The sequence below is a fragment of the Camelina sativa genome, chromosome 9 (assembly GCF_030686135.1).
Source record: "Camelina sativa cultivar CO46 ecotype springtype chromosome 9, ASM3068613v1".
In the NCBI taxonomy this organism is placed as follows: domain Eukaryota; kingdom Viridiplantae; phylum Streptophyta; class Magnoliopsida; order Brassicales; family Brassicaceae; genus Camelina; species Camelina sativa.
The window spans coordinates 9,913,877-9,929,286 of NC_141888.1; the positions used below are offsets into that span (position 1 = coordinate 9,913,877).

Here is a 15,410-nt window from a genome sequence, read left to right on the forward strand (position 1 = left end):
GGTTTGGTTACATTTACGTCCAGAACGGTTTCCATTGAAGAGGAAAGACAAGCTGAGCTCGCGCGGAGATGGCCCATTGTGAGTACTTGACATCGACATCGTTCAATGTTTCTGACTTGGCCCCATTTGATGCAGGTACCGAGGAAGATATTTTGAGGGCAAAACCTTTTCAAGAGGGAGGGAATGATGGAACATGGGACGACGGCCAGGACCAGGATGCGTACCAGGACAGAACCGGACGAGAAGACGCGGACGCGGCCGCAACCGCATCAAGATGGCCATCGACCCATGCACAAAATTTGATGCCCGGAGCAACCAGAAGGAGCCGGACAGCACCTAGGGCGGCCAAAAAGAAGTGCCTCATATTTGTCCAAGCATTCATGCGAGATCAAGAGGAGTTCGAGCATGGAGCCATTCAAGCCGCCGAACGGCCGACCGAGGTTCCTTTCTCGGTCTTCACCATTACTCAAGGGTGAAGACCTCCAAGTCATTAGGGCAAATAGTACTCTTTCTCGGTCTTCACCATTACTCAAGGGTGGACCACTCCCGGCCACGTGGCCATCCTATCTTTTAAATTTGTTCCTGGACGCTGCGTTTTGTTTTAACCCACATGTTTAGGGTTTGGGAGTTCCCTTGTAATGGCTAGCCTATTTAAAGGACCTAGACCCCATAATGTAAAGGCAGACTAGTAATAAAAATCAAAGGTGTTTCCTTTATCTCTTGTTTTCAGCGATTGAAACGAAACCCTAGAAGCTTCACGAACCGGATTCGTAACCTTCTAGCTTGGCCGTATCACAAGGAGATCCATCCCTTGCGTGTCGCTACATCGATCCACCTTCTATCTCCAACAAACCGAGAGACTAACGAGTCGAGCATCTCCTCGTGAACCTCTTCCGCCTCTATCTTCATTGTACCAAGAGACTAACGTGTCGAGCATCTCCTCGTGAACCTCTTCCATCCGTTCCTATCGATCGTTGGAGCCGCACGGACCCGATTTCATCAGTTCCAGTCCAGTCCCTACGTTCGTGAGTCACGGCCGTTATCCGGGGTTACATCACCTACCTTCCTGTCTCCAAACTAAATTACCAAAGAGTTCCATAAAAAGTAGTAATGTCTAAATTCTCTTACCATATGAGACACACATCCACTTCTGAATCCCGATAGTTCAAGAACCGCCGCTCTATTAGGTGATTAGTCACATATTTAAAGTAGATATATTTTATATGTAGATTATATTATATTAAATTTAGCTGCTTCCATCAGCTAATCCCTATTTTTAATTTTAAAGCACCACCAGAAAAACAAACCTATTATCAAAGAATCTGATGAGAGTTTGGTGAGTAGGCCACAGTATGATCATGCCCTGGAAGATGATGTACCACTCTCTCAATGAAGATACAAAAAGGGATTCAATGTTAACCTTCTTTCCTCATCAGCTACATTCTGCTTTTTTTTCCTGGATTTTAATATATACGCCAATAATTAACAAAAATATTTTTGTATATCTCAGAAAGTAATTAAAAATTCCTCATATCTTTTTATTTTATTAATTCTTATATATGAGCTTCAAGAAGATATATGAGTTTTATGCACGCTCATACCACACAAACTAAGCATACCACCTGTCCTATCAAGCTCAAATATTAAATTGTCACTCTATTTAAATCAATTCATAACGCAAACCTCCAGCCCAAAGGTTTATTACTACTTTTAATTTTAACTTCCAAAACTATTGCAAATAAATATTACAATCCAAATACAAATTACAATAATTATATTATTCTCCTTTTCTAAAATACATTTATATTCAAATTTTTGAAAGCATATATTTGGGCTTATGGTTTATTTTAAACTAAATTTGATATTTAATTATATCCCAAACTATCAACAAAATCATCCAAACAAAAATAAGGTCATCGCCTATATAATTATGTGTTCTAATATCATACTTACACAATATATTACTTTCTCTCAAAATGTTCTTATTACCTATTAATATTAATTCATTTGCTGATTAGGATAGAACAAAGATATAGATGTGTCGTTATGCTTTACCATCCTTTAAATTCTTCGTATATATAGTGCATATTTTTATAACGATTGATTTTTGTAGTAAATATGATCATTTTGTTAATTTCTTTTCATAACACATACGAGGAATGGATGACATCGAAATACATAAAAGTAGTTTTTTTCCAAATACATAAAAGTATATTTTTTCCATACTATTTTCCGACGGAGTTTGTGTATGCAAATATAGATCATTTTTTGGGTCCTAAAAAACCAGGTTTTCAAATATCGGCTTTTTCTTCGCTTATTTGGTAAATCTGGAAAGCGAGGAACACACGAGTTTTGAGAATAAGGACGAGCGGTCCGAAGAGGTTGTTCGGATAGCAGAAGGTGAGGCGAAGATATGTCATCAAGCTCAGGTGGAGTGTGAAGTTGAGGATCTTCCCTAAACCCTGATCGTTTCTAACCCTCAGCCGAGGTGGCTGCAGATTCCCTTCCCACTATTTATTCGGGTTATGGGTGATTTGTAGATGGATCATGGAAAGAGAGTGATAAATTTGCAGGTGCAGGATAGTTTTGTACGTTGTTTCAGGATTCATCGCCGACTACGGGAGCCACCAATTTTTGTTGTAGTCTCTCCCCCTTACATGCTGAAGTAGAAGCTTTCATTTGGGCATTGTGGTGCATGGTCGGACATGACTATCGGTATGTTGCTTTCTATACAGACTGCTCAGACTTGGTGAAGGACCGTAGATTCTCTTCCTACTATTTATTCGGGTTATCGATGCTTTGTAGATGGATCATGGAAGAGTGTGATAAATTTGCAGGTGTAGGATGGTTTTGTACGTTGTTTCAGGATTCATCGCCGACTATGGGAGCCATCAATTTTCGTCGTAGTCTCTCCCCCTTACATGCTGAAATAGAAGCTTTCATTTGGGCTTTGTGGTGCTTGATCGGACATGACTATCAGGATATGGCTTTCTATACAAACTGCTCAGACTTGGTGAAGCTAGTGTCTTCTCCTTTAGACTGGTCATCATTCTCAACGTACCTCAACAATATCAAGATTGACAGGGAGGAGTTTACTTCTTTCTCTTTATCTCTTATTTTTAGAAATGCAAATGTAAGTGCGGATTTTTTACCATGCCAAGTGCGTATATCTTCGCATAATGTTTTGTATGTAAACAGTTCCCACCCAATTGGCTCATATGAGCTAATCTTTTACTGTCAAAAAAAACAAAAAAACTTGGTCAACTCCCAAAATTATTTATATAGGCAAATTATATTTTATTATTATTAAAAGAGAATTATTATCAGGTATTTAACTAAAGGGAAGATGGACTTAGTTTTTGTATTGCAAAAGTAAATATGTGTAATTTATAATGGTATAGTACGAAGATTTGTAGATATAGTAGTGATATGATGTGAATATTGGCAAGCATTACCAATAAGAACTACTTCGAAAAAATATTTTTCAAATATAATATTAATCAAATTTGAAAGATTTTACACCACAAATTTTATCATGAATGTATTGCAGGCTGGTTACTTCACAAAACAACAAATCATAATTGTAGAATAGATATAGTATAAGTTTTAATACATTTTTTAATCCAACAAAACAACCATAAATAATAAAATTATTTTCAAACTACGTAACTTGTTTTTACTTCTTTAATCATTTAAAAAAGGTGAGCAAATATTGTTATATATATTTAAAACAAAAGGCAATGAAAAAAAATACAAATTCTAAAAATACAAAAACACATATAAAATAAATAAATAAAATATATAAAAGAGAATGTCTATTCTCTAATAAGATGAACAAAAAGTAATTAGAATTCAATTTATAGAAAGAAAAATGTTAAAAACAATAAACAACAAACAGTGCAACGCATGGAACTATACCTAGTAACAAATATTTATTGGTACTATATAATTGTATTTTGTATATTTCAGAGCTCCCTTCAGTTTCTCAGTCTGTAGTAATTCAGTTATGGTTCTTTGGATGATGGAGGAGTCTAGGATAAATTCGAGTATGTATATCGGTTTCGGTTCAGTGGTTTCCAATTTGGATTGGTTCCTGTTTCATTCTTCGTATCTGGATATTTTAATTATGCCTAATTGGGGATTTGATCTCGCAAGGTTTCAGAGACAATTTTTTTGTTAGTTGTCTTTTTGTAAAGTTTTTGATTTTTTATTTCCCATCTTTGGTAAAACTATTTTAAACTGACTTAATTCTGATAGTATTTTACTCTAATATAGTTTTAATTTCTATCTTAGCCTATTATGCTGCAAAGTATTTGTTATCTAACTTATTCGTCCACAAAAATTTACAAGAATGTTTTCTATTAGAAGATTTGAAGAATATTAAGGTTTGACTAAGAAGAGATTTGTTACCAAAAACGGATTCTTGACTTTGAAAACATAAGTTATCTTATAGATGATGTATTCATGCATGTTTTAGATAAGAATGGAGTGTCTAAAGTATACTGGAAAAAAAAATTATGTTAAAACGGTTCGATCAAAATGATTTATTTGAATACAATTTTACTATTCGAAACTCATGGGCATATAATCTGCAAAAAATACTTCAAACTATGTCTTTGGGCATGAGAACAAAGCTTCACTTCTGTTAGAGATAGATTCTCATCGTTTGGAACAAAGAATTTGAAAACATTACTTTGATCACTTGATGACTTCAACATATATTCATGTCTAATGATATTTTCATTTCAATTGGGATTTCTTTAATTCTTAAAGAATTATTCTGAATTTATAATGCTATTTCGGTAGTTATATACCATTTTAGTTGTATCCTAGTTAACTATCCCATTGTTGGGAACTGCCGTACGTATGTGTAAGCTATTACTGGTGTGCATTTTGGATTCTTTGTTTGGTTTTGCAATCAGAGTCAAAGAAAAAACAAAGAAAAAGAATAAGTGAGATTTACCCAGTTTGGCACAAATATGAGATCTAATTACTAGTTTAACTCTCGGAATTATACTCGAATTAGATTGACCCAACATTTTTGTAAAAAGACTAAAAAGGCTAAGTTGTTTTTATTACTCAATTGTATTTAACAAAAAAAAAAAAAAAAAAAAAAATATTACAAAGGGGAAAAAAATCTACTCGACCATATTTTTTTTCCCCGACGGACACTTAACCAAAAAAATAACTTTGGTTCTTCCTCTTTGCATCTTTCACTTCCCCGGCGAGGTAGAGGTCGAATCGCATCAATTTTTTCGTCAAATTGACAATAAGAACCCTAATCGCCGCCGCTGCTCCTTGTTTTGTTCGCCGGCGCAGTCGAAGCTTTGTTACAACCGCTGCTGCTCTCTGTCGATTTCACCACAAACATAATCCGGCGAATCTAAAAGCCATGGAACCAAAACGAGGAGTTTGTTGTTGGTCTGATTTGGTAAGTATCATGTGTTGCATGTTGTTTGGATTCAATTTAGTTTCGGGTTGATTATAATCGGTGGTGCTCTCGATTTTTGGCTTGTTTAATTTATCCCCTTTTTGTTGCAGATCTTGCTCCTCAATTGTTTCGGTGGTCCTCAAAATAATCGGTGGCTTTTAGTTTCATAAATAATTTCCCCCAATTTGACAGTGAATGATTTAATTTGTGAATTGTTACAGCTACCGACCACTGTGTTTTCTCAAACCGGTGACTGAAATTTCCGGCAGTGCTGTTTACCTTCCAGCAAGAAGTTCTTTCTTCCATTGTTCTCAAATTTAGTCCTTTGGTGAGTTTCGTTTAACTTCATCGGGATATCTTTTGGTGATTTCTTTGGCCAAATTCTTGTTTGATATAGATTTTTATTGATTTAGACACATATTTATGCAATGTTAAATATTGATTTAGACACATATTTATGCAATGTTAAATATTTTGGTGATCAATTTTTATTGATCTCATTCACACATGTTTTTGTTCCCGTTTTGTTGCAGATCTTGCTCCAATATTGCTTTGGTGGTTCTCAAAATTATCGGTGGATTCAATTTTCAGTGGGTTCAATTTTCTGTGGCTTCAATTTTCATTTTTCTGGTAAGAATTATTTCTAATTTGATGGACTTTCTTTAGATAAATTAATTTGCCCCCAGTTCAACAATGAATGATTTGAAAGTTGATTGTTATAGCTACAAATTTATTTCATTGTTTTACTTAAGTGACAGTTTTTTTTTTCATTCTCGTGGTTGAGAATCGGATATGTTTGGTCTTCAGCCAGCTAAATTTTTTAGATTGTTTTGTTGGATTAGTGTAATATTTTACAGATGTTTTGTTTGTGATGGGTTTAAAATGTGTTCGAAGCTAATCCTATCATTATATTTGTTGACTCATGATTTAAATTTCAATATTTATAGGAATGGCATCCTCGAGTACAGTCTCAAAATATCCTCCTCGCCTCTATGAAGAAGGAAGATCTCCCTTGCAAAATAGGAGCATGAACCACAATTGCTATTTGTCAAAAATTGGGAAAATGAAAGAGGGTTTAGGCTTGGATGTGTGGCGTAAGTTGAAGGAATCATCGCTTGGAGTATTTATTAAGTTATCTGAAGTATCATACATATGGTCTGCTGCAAAAGTTCACTATATCCTTACACATCCGCTAGCAGTCAACAATTCGCATGAGGTATGGTTGTTGATTGATGGTAGACCTATCAGATTTTCGTTAAATGAGTTTGCTGAAATAACGGGAATAAACTGTCATCCAATTGACTCGTCGGAGAACATAGATGTTGATCATCATGCATTTTGGAGAGAAATGGATATTGAAACAACTTCAGACGGTCCAAAGTACACTGAGTTGGAAAAGGTTATGGATTTTAGTAAGAACTGGTCTGAAGAGAAAAGGATGATGGTTGGTAGGCTAATGTTATTATCTGTTGCAATACATGGCATACATCATGGCTCTAGGATCCCTCTGTAACGCCCGTGTCCCAAGGAAAAGTGGAAGAACCGATCAATTTATGTGAAATCATGAAATTGCCCGGTTTGGTTTAAGTTCACCCGGTTTAGAGCAGGTTTTGGGAAACCCTAAGTGATATATTTATAATGAAATGGACGCCTCTTCTCTCTATTTGGTCGTGGCTGTTATTTAATACTTGTGTTGAGAGGAAGAAAGAGATATAGAGAGAGGAGAGAGCCTATTGTGGTGTGAAGGAGATTAAAGGAGAAGGAGCAGAATCGTTAGGGTTTAGGAAGAAACAGTTTCGATATATCAAATCGTTGTCAAAGATAACGAAATTTGGTAATATTATTTTCAAGCCTTTCATCGTCATTCTCCTTTTTACAGAAGTGGATTTGGATTTAAACTCGATGAGTTATATGCAGTTTCGTGAGACACGTTTTCTCAGACGCGAGTTGGAACCATCGGGGATTGTAACTAAGATCGTGGTCTCGTCTGGTTTCTCATCGGCACGAAATTTTGTGGGAAGCTTCATGACGTCTCGGACTAGCTTTTCACTGGAGGGATTTGATAGTTAACGGTTGGTTTTTATTTTAGGGTTTCGTCTTTAAGATTGTTCTGTTCTGATGTTTCTGTCCAGTTTGCTTCAAGGTTGTTTTTGGTTGTGTCACTTGTTGTAGGACGTTTCTGGACTGTTTCAGACGCAAGGAGAATTTCTCAACTGGTTATATTTGTTGTTAGAATCAGCTTGATAAGGTGAGTGCGTGACCATGAGCTTATCTAAGCGATTGGGTTGTATAACTTGTTTTGTGTGAAGTTGTGTAGGTGTGATGAATGTGTTATTGGATGTTCTGTTCAATGTCTGGTTTGTTATGTTTTATTTGTGGTTGTACTCTTGATTTGCTTGTGTGTATAGCTCGTAGATGGGAGGATCGTCTCACTAGGTATTTCTGGTAATACTCACGCATCTCATTGTGTTTGTGGTGCAGGTATTGTGTAGTGTGGAATCATGGCGATGAGGAGGAGGATGATCTAGGGTCTCGGTTGTGTGTTGTTGGACTTGGTTATATTGTTTATGTTGGAACCTTGGATAGAGTTATGCTAGGTTGATGGATAGAATGCTTAGGAATGTTATTGCATTGATGATGTGTTGGTTCTGTATGTTGGTATGTTTCCGCTGTGCATATTGGTTGTGATCGGTTTAATGAGGAATTGTGGTTTGGGTGGTTTAATTAAGTAGTATGAGATGCTTAATTATGTATTGTACTTATTTTAAAAAAAACGGGTCCGGTTGTTTTACCCTCTTTCAAGTGCTAAAAGGGTGTTCGATCCAGATGGTTTTGAAAAACATCCTTGGGGTCGAGTGGCTTTTACTTCCTTAGTCAATTCAGTCAAGATTGTTGATTTAGATAAAGACTCTTAGACCGTACAAGGATGTGTGCATGCTTTGTTGATTTGGTTGTATGAGAGTGTGCTTGGCATTGGAAAACTGTATGGGTTGAGAAGGTCTACGAGTACTGGCATTCCTTTGCTTGATTGGTAATCAACACGGAAAGGTATCAAGATGAATGAATTGATAAAGGATGAGTATTCTAAACATGGACAGGTTTGTTTTCGAATTTATGACAACACCATTTGTTTTATAATTTGTCTCTGTTTAGCCTTTTTCATGTTACGATGAACACTTATATTTTAATTCTATGATATATATAGGTCCGTGTAAAGCATATGGTTCATGTTTCAGAGGATCATATGTATCCTGAATAGAGTGACGATGAAGAGAATAAGGATCCAGCCCTAGACAAATTGATTAATGATATTGTCCATGATTGCTTACCTTCAGATGTTTGGAGAGTTGACACAACAGTGAGCATGGGAAGAAAAAAACGAAAAGCTAAAGGAAATGAGACTGGCGAGTGTCGAAGCAGTGCTAAAAAATTGAAAACGAAAGCTGATTTCACAATCGATGAAGAAGGAGAAAAAGATGTAATGAAGAAGGAGAAGAAAGGCAAGGAACATATGGAGGTTAGTTATTTATTCACTTGCATATTCAATATTGTTTCTTAAGTTATTATTAACAGTTCTATAAACACATGCTTATTTCTTAAGTTATTAAAACACATGTTTCTTAAGTTATTATTCACTTGCATATTCAATATTGTTTCTTAAGTAATATAGTAACAATTAAATCACTGCAGGATGTTGAAGATGAGAGAAAAAGCTTGTTGGATATTTGGAGGATGATAGAAAAAATGAATGAGTCAATTAGCGACTTGGGCAAAAATTTAATCAGTAGGATGGATGCATTAGAAGGTAAATTTGAAGCTTTTGTTGAGAAGAGAATGGTTGTGTTAGATGAGAAGCTTAGTGATAGGATTAGAATGGTGGAGGTAGATCTGAAAGGGATGAAAGAAACAAAACCCACTAATGTCCCAGTTGATTCGACTGCAAACAACAATGAAGAGGATGAGGCTAATAGTCATCAACCAGTAAGTTTTATTTTGGTATTTAATTTGCAGTTTTTTAATTTTGTCTCCAATATTGTAATACGATTTCATTATGTCATTTTTTTCAATCTTTGCAGTCTTGGATGGTAGAGATGAAAGAGACATCAAAAGATGAATTTCCAGTCCATCAAGTGGTGAAGAAGACAAACACTGTGAGTAATAAAAAGAAAAGTCAGAAACTGAAGTATCTGCTGATCTTCCTCTGTGTGAGCAGACTTATGTCACTCAAGATCATCAGAAGAACTTAGTGGGTGATGTTTTAAAGAAACTTGGTCGCAAGAATGTTCGGCCAGCTGCTGTCAAAGTTGAAAAGGACAAGGGAAAGAGGCCAACTGCTGATGGTAGTGAACTTGAAGATATTACTGACAAAGTTGTTGCTCTTGATACAAAAATGGCTTCTAGTTCAGAAGATACATGGGATGACCCTCAACAACAGTTGGTTAGTAAAAGGCTTGATGCAACATTGACACGACTTGGAGAGCATTTAAAAATTTTGGATGGAGATACGACACTAGCAAAACGAGTTCCGCAGTTGGCAAAATCTCAAAAGTATCCATTTGTTGGTAACTCTAATGTGAAACGAATAATCTCTTCCAACGTGTCTTATGATCATCTAAAGCCAGCTGAAGATGCTAAGTTACAGAAACTTATGGATTTCCTGAAGCTTGATGAGTAAGTATTATCTTTATGATACTTTGTACACATTAGCCTTATGTCGGTTTACATGTTCTTGATGAGTAAGTATTATGCTTTGTATTTTCTATTAGTACACATTAGCCTTTTGTCGGTTTACATGTTTACAGGGAGGCACCTTTGCAAACTGGGAATCCAGATGTTAGATGTTATTGGCAGATTATGACACCAATATTGGACTGGCCTAGTTTTTATTATGGATGGTTGAAAGACTTTGTAAGTGTATACATATTGGTTTCTATTTGCTTTTTTTTTGTGGTGTTGTTATGATCATTTCTAACGTGAATTTGCTTGTAATGTAGCACATGGGCGCTGCCATGAAGATGTTCCGCAACAGATTCATCCGTGATCCTTCTCAGTACTCTAACCAACACATAGCCTTTTTGGATCAAGATATGCTCTCATCACTATTGAGAGATTTCGACCAGTTTGCACTTTCACGAAGAAATTTCTTGTTCAGAGACATGTACTTGGAGCACTACAATATTTTAGCTCATGTTGACTCGCAGACAAAGAAGAAGTGGTACGTTGATGTGGATCATTTATACGCTTGCCTTTTTGTCAACAAAAATCATTGGGTGGCTCTGGATATTGACTTGCCAGCTAGAACCATATACGTGTATGATAGCATTCCATCCTTGGTGAAAGATTCTGATTTGGTGAAAGAATGCATTGCACTTAGGCGAATGATCCCTGCATTGTTAAGTCAAGCAATTTCTCCACAGTTTCGCAAGAAAAGCTATGCCATGCTAGAGGTGAAACGAGTGACACAAGGTGTGCCATTGAATAAAGATCCAGGCGATTGTGGTGTGTTTGCTCTAAAGTATATTGAGTGCTTGGCCCTTGGGAAAAAATTTGATGGGATATGCGATGAGAACATCCCGGCGATTCGGATAAAACTTGCATGTGAGTTATTTGATGAAGTTGGTGAGAGTCTTGGCCATAGAATGACTACTATTTTGTCTCAGCCTAATCAGTTTGTAATACCCCACCTTATTGATGAATCCCTCACTTCATTGATGAGTGATGAGTGATAGTTTGTTTTGGGTTTAAAACCTTTTATGGTGGTGTCTTTGTTTTTGTTGTAATTCATGTTTACTAACGATCATGTGGAATTCATGTTTACAAACGATCATGTGGAATTCATGTTTACTAACGATCATGTATTTGTTTTGGGTTTAAAACCTTAGTTTACTAACGATCATGTCTTCGTTTTGGTTAAGTGTCGTAAGTCAAGTCTTGTTTTATGTTTAAGGCATTGAATTTGAATTTGAGAAACCTGCAGTTTTTGAGAAACCTGCAGTTTTAAGTCAAGTCTAGTTAAGTCTAGAGCCTCTTAGTCAAGTCTGGTTAAGTCTAAGTCAAGTCTTGTTGTCTTGCTATTATTTTTGCAAACCAAAAATATTACAGTCGAAACTAAAACAAAATCGAAGATAGTTTAACAATTACCAGAAGTGTATTCGAAGGGCAAAAAAAAAACAAAAACACAAACTGAACTGAAAATGATACTCTAGTTATTACATGTCTTTCTATTATGTCCTACTTGATTGCAATTACCACAAGTGTATTGTTTTCTTGGTTTTTTCCTTTGCATCGCAATCTCCAAAGCATACTTCATTCTTGAATTCTTTGGCCTTCCAGGTTTGTTTTTAGGTATCGGTGGTAAAGCAACCTTGCTCACAACTTGTTCAGGAACTGGTGTACCAAAATCTCGTGGCATGATGGCAGTTGCATAGGAATCACACAAGTAGCTTCTACGGAAATAAGGATGACACATCCTTATTCGAGATATGTTCCTCTTTTCACAAGCCGCAATCGCATGTGCACAAGGCAACTTCTCCAAGTCAAACCTGCGACATGTACACCTTCTATATTTCAAATTTACAACGTGGAGAGATGATCCACTTGTAACTTGTACTTGATTAGCATCTATATCTTGCACAGTAAGTAGCTTAGCATACTCTACACGACTCTGTCAAACAACATAAAATCATTATTAGTTTAACAACAAGTTATGATTAGAGAATATATACGACAATAAGAAGAGAATATATACCTGTAGAACTTTCTCAACACCACGAGTTAGAGATGCAGTCATTTTTAATGCATCATTCCTTCGATCTGAAAACCATCTAGTCATCATGGACCTAATTGTTTCTAACAGTTCCACAATAGGATAACTTCTAGCGTGTGACATCACCTTATTCATTGATTCTGCAATGTTACTAGTAAGCAAGTTGTACCTATCACCAGGGAAATGTGCATGTGTCCAGAGTCGCACATCTGCTTGGACAAGGTAATGATGAAGTGCAGGGTTCAAAGCTTCAATCTGATCAAAAATGGTTTGAAAATCGACTACTCTGTAAGCATTCGCCGCCTTCTTAACCAAACCAAATGCTTCCCGACCTTTAAATCGAACCAATATATTTTTGTACAAATGGTATGTATATATTCCCCTACTAGACTTCGGATAAACCTCCTTAATTGCTTTTCCAATAGATTTGTGCCTATCAGAAATTATGGCTAGACCTTCGTCATCTGGTATCACACACCGGAGTTGTTTGAAAAACCAGTCCCATGATTCATCATTTCTGTATCAACCACGGCCCATGCTATAGGAAAAATCTGAAAATTGCCATCTTGAGCTGTGGCCGTCAGAAGTGTCCCTTTGTATTTTCCTTGTAAAAAAGTACCATTAACAACCAACACTTTCCTCATGAAAGGAAATCCATTCAAGCTTGCACCATAAGCTAGAAACAAGTACTTAAATCTATCAGCATCATCAAGTTCAAGCTGCGTATATGTTCCTAGATTTGCCTTCTTTAACATGTACAAGTAAGTAATTAGCTGCATATAACCACTCTCTGGACTACCCCTAACCAATTCACGAGCATGTCGTAGTGTCCGATACGCCTTCCAGTATTCCATCTGCAAAACGAATTATTAACGATAACTTTAGCTAAAACTGTGTTAAAAATATTGAATCTTAAACCAAGCAATGTACCTTGATCTGGAAGTGTTTGTTTAACGCTTCTGCAACATACATTGGCAATACCTTCGGCCCAACTCCACCAACGAAATCCTTGTACAACGCTCCTAGAATCTCATGAGTTGCTTGTCGGGTACGTGAAAAATGCTCTGTCACTGAACATGTATGTTGTGAAATAAACACACGGACATGAAACGTTGGATAGTCTTTTCCTGTTGTAGCTCTCACCCTCCACTTACAACCTTTTACCCAGCATTTGACAATTAGCAACCTTGGGTTCGATTTATATTTGTAGTAATCAAACTTCTCTACTACGGTTAGTATTTTCAATCGTGTCTCCAAATGATTCTTTGTTTCATAACATTGACCAACAGCCAACTTAAGAGAAGACAAGTCTAACTTTGCATAATTATCATCTTCCTTCTGTTCTTCAATGAATATACCTGAACTTGTCTTCTTATTTGGTGAAATTGCAGTAGGTTTTTCTTCTTCTTCTTCTGGTGGAATCCCATACATGCTAAAATTTTCATCATCGGAATCTGTTCCATCAGAATCATCACAGTAATCAAATATCATTTCTTCATCGTCCACTTATGAATCTTCATTAGTAATGTCTCCGTCAGCCAATTCAGTATCTACTTCAACCAACATATTATCATCTCTGGCTCTTTTTCTCGATCCACTCTTAACTTTAGCCGTCACTTCAACACAAAGTCGAAGTTTGTCCCTCTTCAATTGCTTTAGAAAACCATGAAACTGTCGAGAATTGGTGATAAATACTGGTGGTGTATCGCTTGGTAAGTTTTGTAATAACACCTTTGAAATCTTGTAACTCAACCCAATATCATATATTTCTTATCCAAACCGTAATCTTCATACACCAATTGGATACAATCATCGTAACTCATTTGGTTGTTACACTCTAGAATACGACCCCCTCTCTTATTATCAACAACAAACAACCACTTGACTTCATCAAAGATCCATTTGCCACAGACCACAATCACGTGATCTATGCCAAACCCAAAAAAGAAAAATCGTTTAGAAGATTGAAAAGGAGAGATTTAATTGACTGTGAACCCAAAGGGAAAAAACGATGTTCAATGGAGTATAGAGGCGCCGTCGTGCTATAGATGGAGAAAAAATAGGAAACCGTTTAGGGAAAACCCTAAAAATTTAATGTTTACGTGACATACATGGAAACAAAAATAAAAAGTCTGCCACACCTACAATAAGTCTGTCAATGTTTAGTTCAAAAAAAAAAATCTGTCAGTATATAAAAATTAAAAACTGTCATAACCAAAAGAAATGACTCGAACAAACAAAAAACCTGTCACAACATTAAACCAATTTGTAAGGTCATTCTAGCAATTTTTATTTTCCTTAAATAAATCTGTCATTAAACGACAGATTATTGGAAAAATAATCAAAAACTGCCATAACATAAAATAAATCTGCCATAACGTGCTACAAAGTGTAGGTCAAACTAGCAATTTCAAATTTTGATTAAAAATCTGCTATCTCTCTGCAGATGATTGGTAAAATTATTAAAATCTGTTGTAATTAAATATAAATCTGTTATCAATAAACGTCAAACTAGTAATTTTTTTTTCCTCAAAAAATCTGTCAAGTTACAACAGATATTTAGTTTAAGAAAAAAAACTGTAACAACTAAAATAAAAAGTCGGCCACAAATTATAACAAACCGGCTGAAATAATAACAAGTTTGTTGTCTCGTTTAAAAAAGTCTGCCGTTTCGAACAAAATCAGCCGTAAAAAAAAACTGTCACAACTGATTTTTAAAAGTCTGTCAACCAAAATAAATCTGCCAAAGTAAATCTGCCATTTACAAAAAAAACCTGTGACAATCAAATTAATCTGTCACCACATACCACAGATTTTATAATTTTCCCTCTCCTAATCGCTGGAAAATATTATAAGGGTATTATGGTATTTTTTTTTCCTAACAAAGCACTAAAGAGTATTTTAGACATGAAAATAACCCAATTGACCTTAATATTTTAAGAGTTAAACTAGCAATTATTCCCTTGTTTTGGGTTAATCTAGTAACTTTCCCTAAGAATAAACATATGAAAGTTAGGAATTTGAACTAAAAAAAAAAAACTAGGAATGTATGCAAAAGCCTCCCTCTACTACTGTCCAAATGAAAAACGTTCATATGGTTCATAACTAATATTTATAATCGAGAACCTTTTAGACAATGATGACCGTTGTGACATATTGATCTAGATTGACGAATATGATTTCAGCACTGATGTACGAATATGGTTTCTAAAG

The 15,410-nt window shown here is 35.7% G+C and overlaps 2 pseudogenes across 2 annotated transcripts; one reads left to right on the forward strand and one right to left on the reverse strand.

The window, feature by feature from the left end:
- Nucleotides 1–5,651: 5,651 nt before the first annotated feature.
- LOC104715157 (uncharacterized) lies at nt 5,652–11,277 on the forward strand (annotated as a pseudogene). The gene is made up of 10 exons (XR_015565768.1): nt 5,652–5,759; nt 5,965–6,061; nt 6,379–6,940; nt 7,665–7,679; nt 8,244–8,479; nt 8,668–8,948; nt 9,122–9,412; nt 9,508–10,102; nt 10,234–10,339; nt 10,426–11,277. The product of XR_015565768.1 is annotated as an uncharacterized LOC104715157 (transcript).
- Nucleotides 11,278–11,604: 327 nt separating this feature from the next.
- LOC147938001 (uncharacterized) lies at nt 11,605–14,140 on the reverse strand (annotated as a pseudogene). Its single transcript, XR_015566200.1, has 3 exons — nt 13,128–14,140; nt 12,180–13,051; nt 11,605–12,095 (listed from the first exon to the last, which is right to left on the reverse strand). The product of XR_015566200.1 is annotated as an uncharacterized LOC147938001 (transcript).
- Between the last annotated feature and the right edge of the window lie 1,270 nt (nt 14,141–15,410).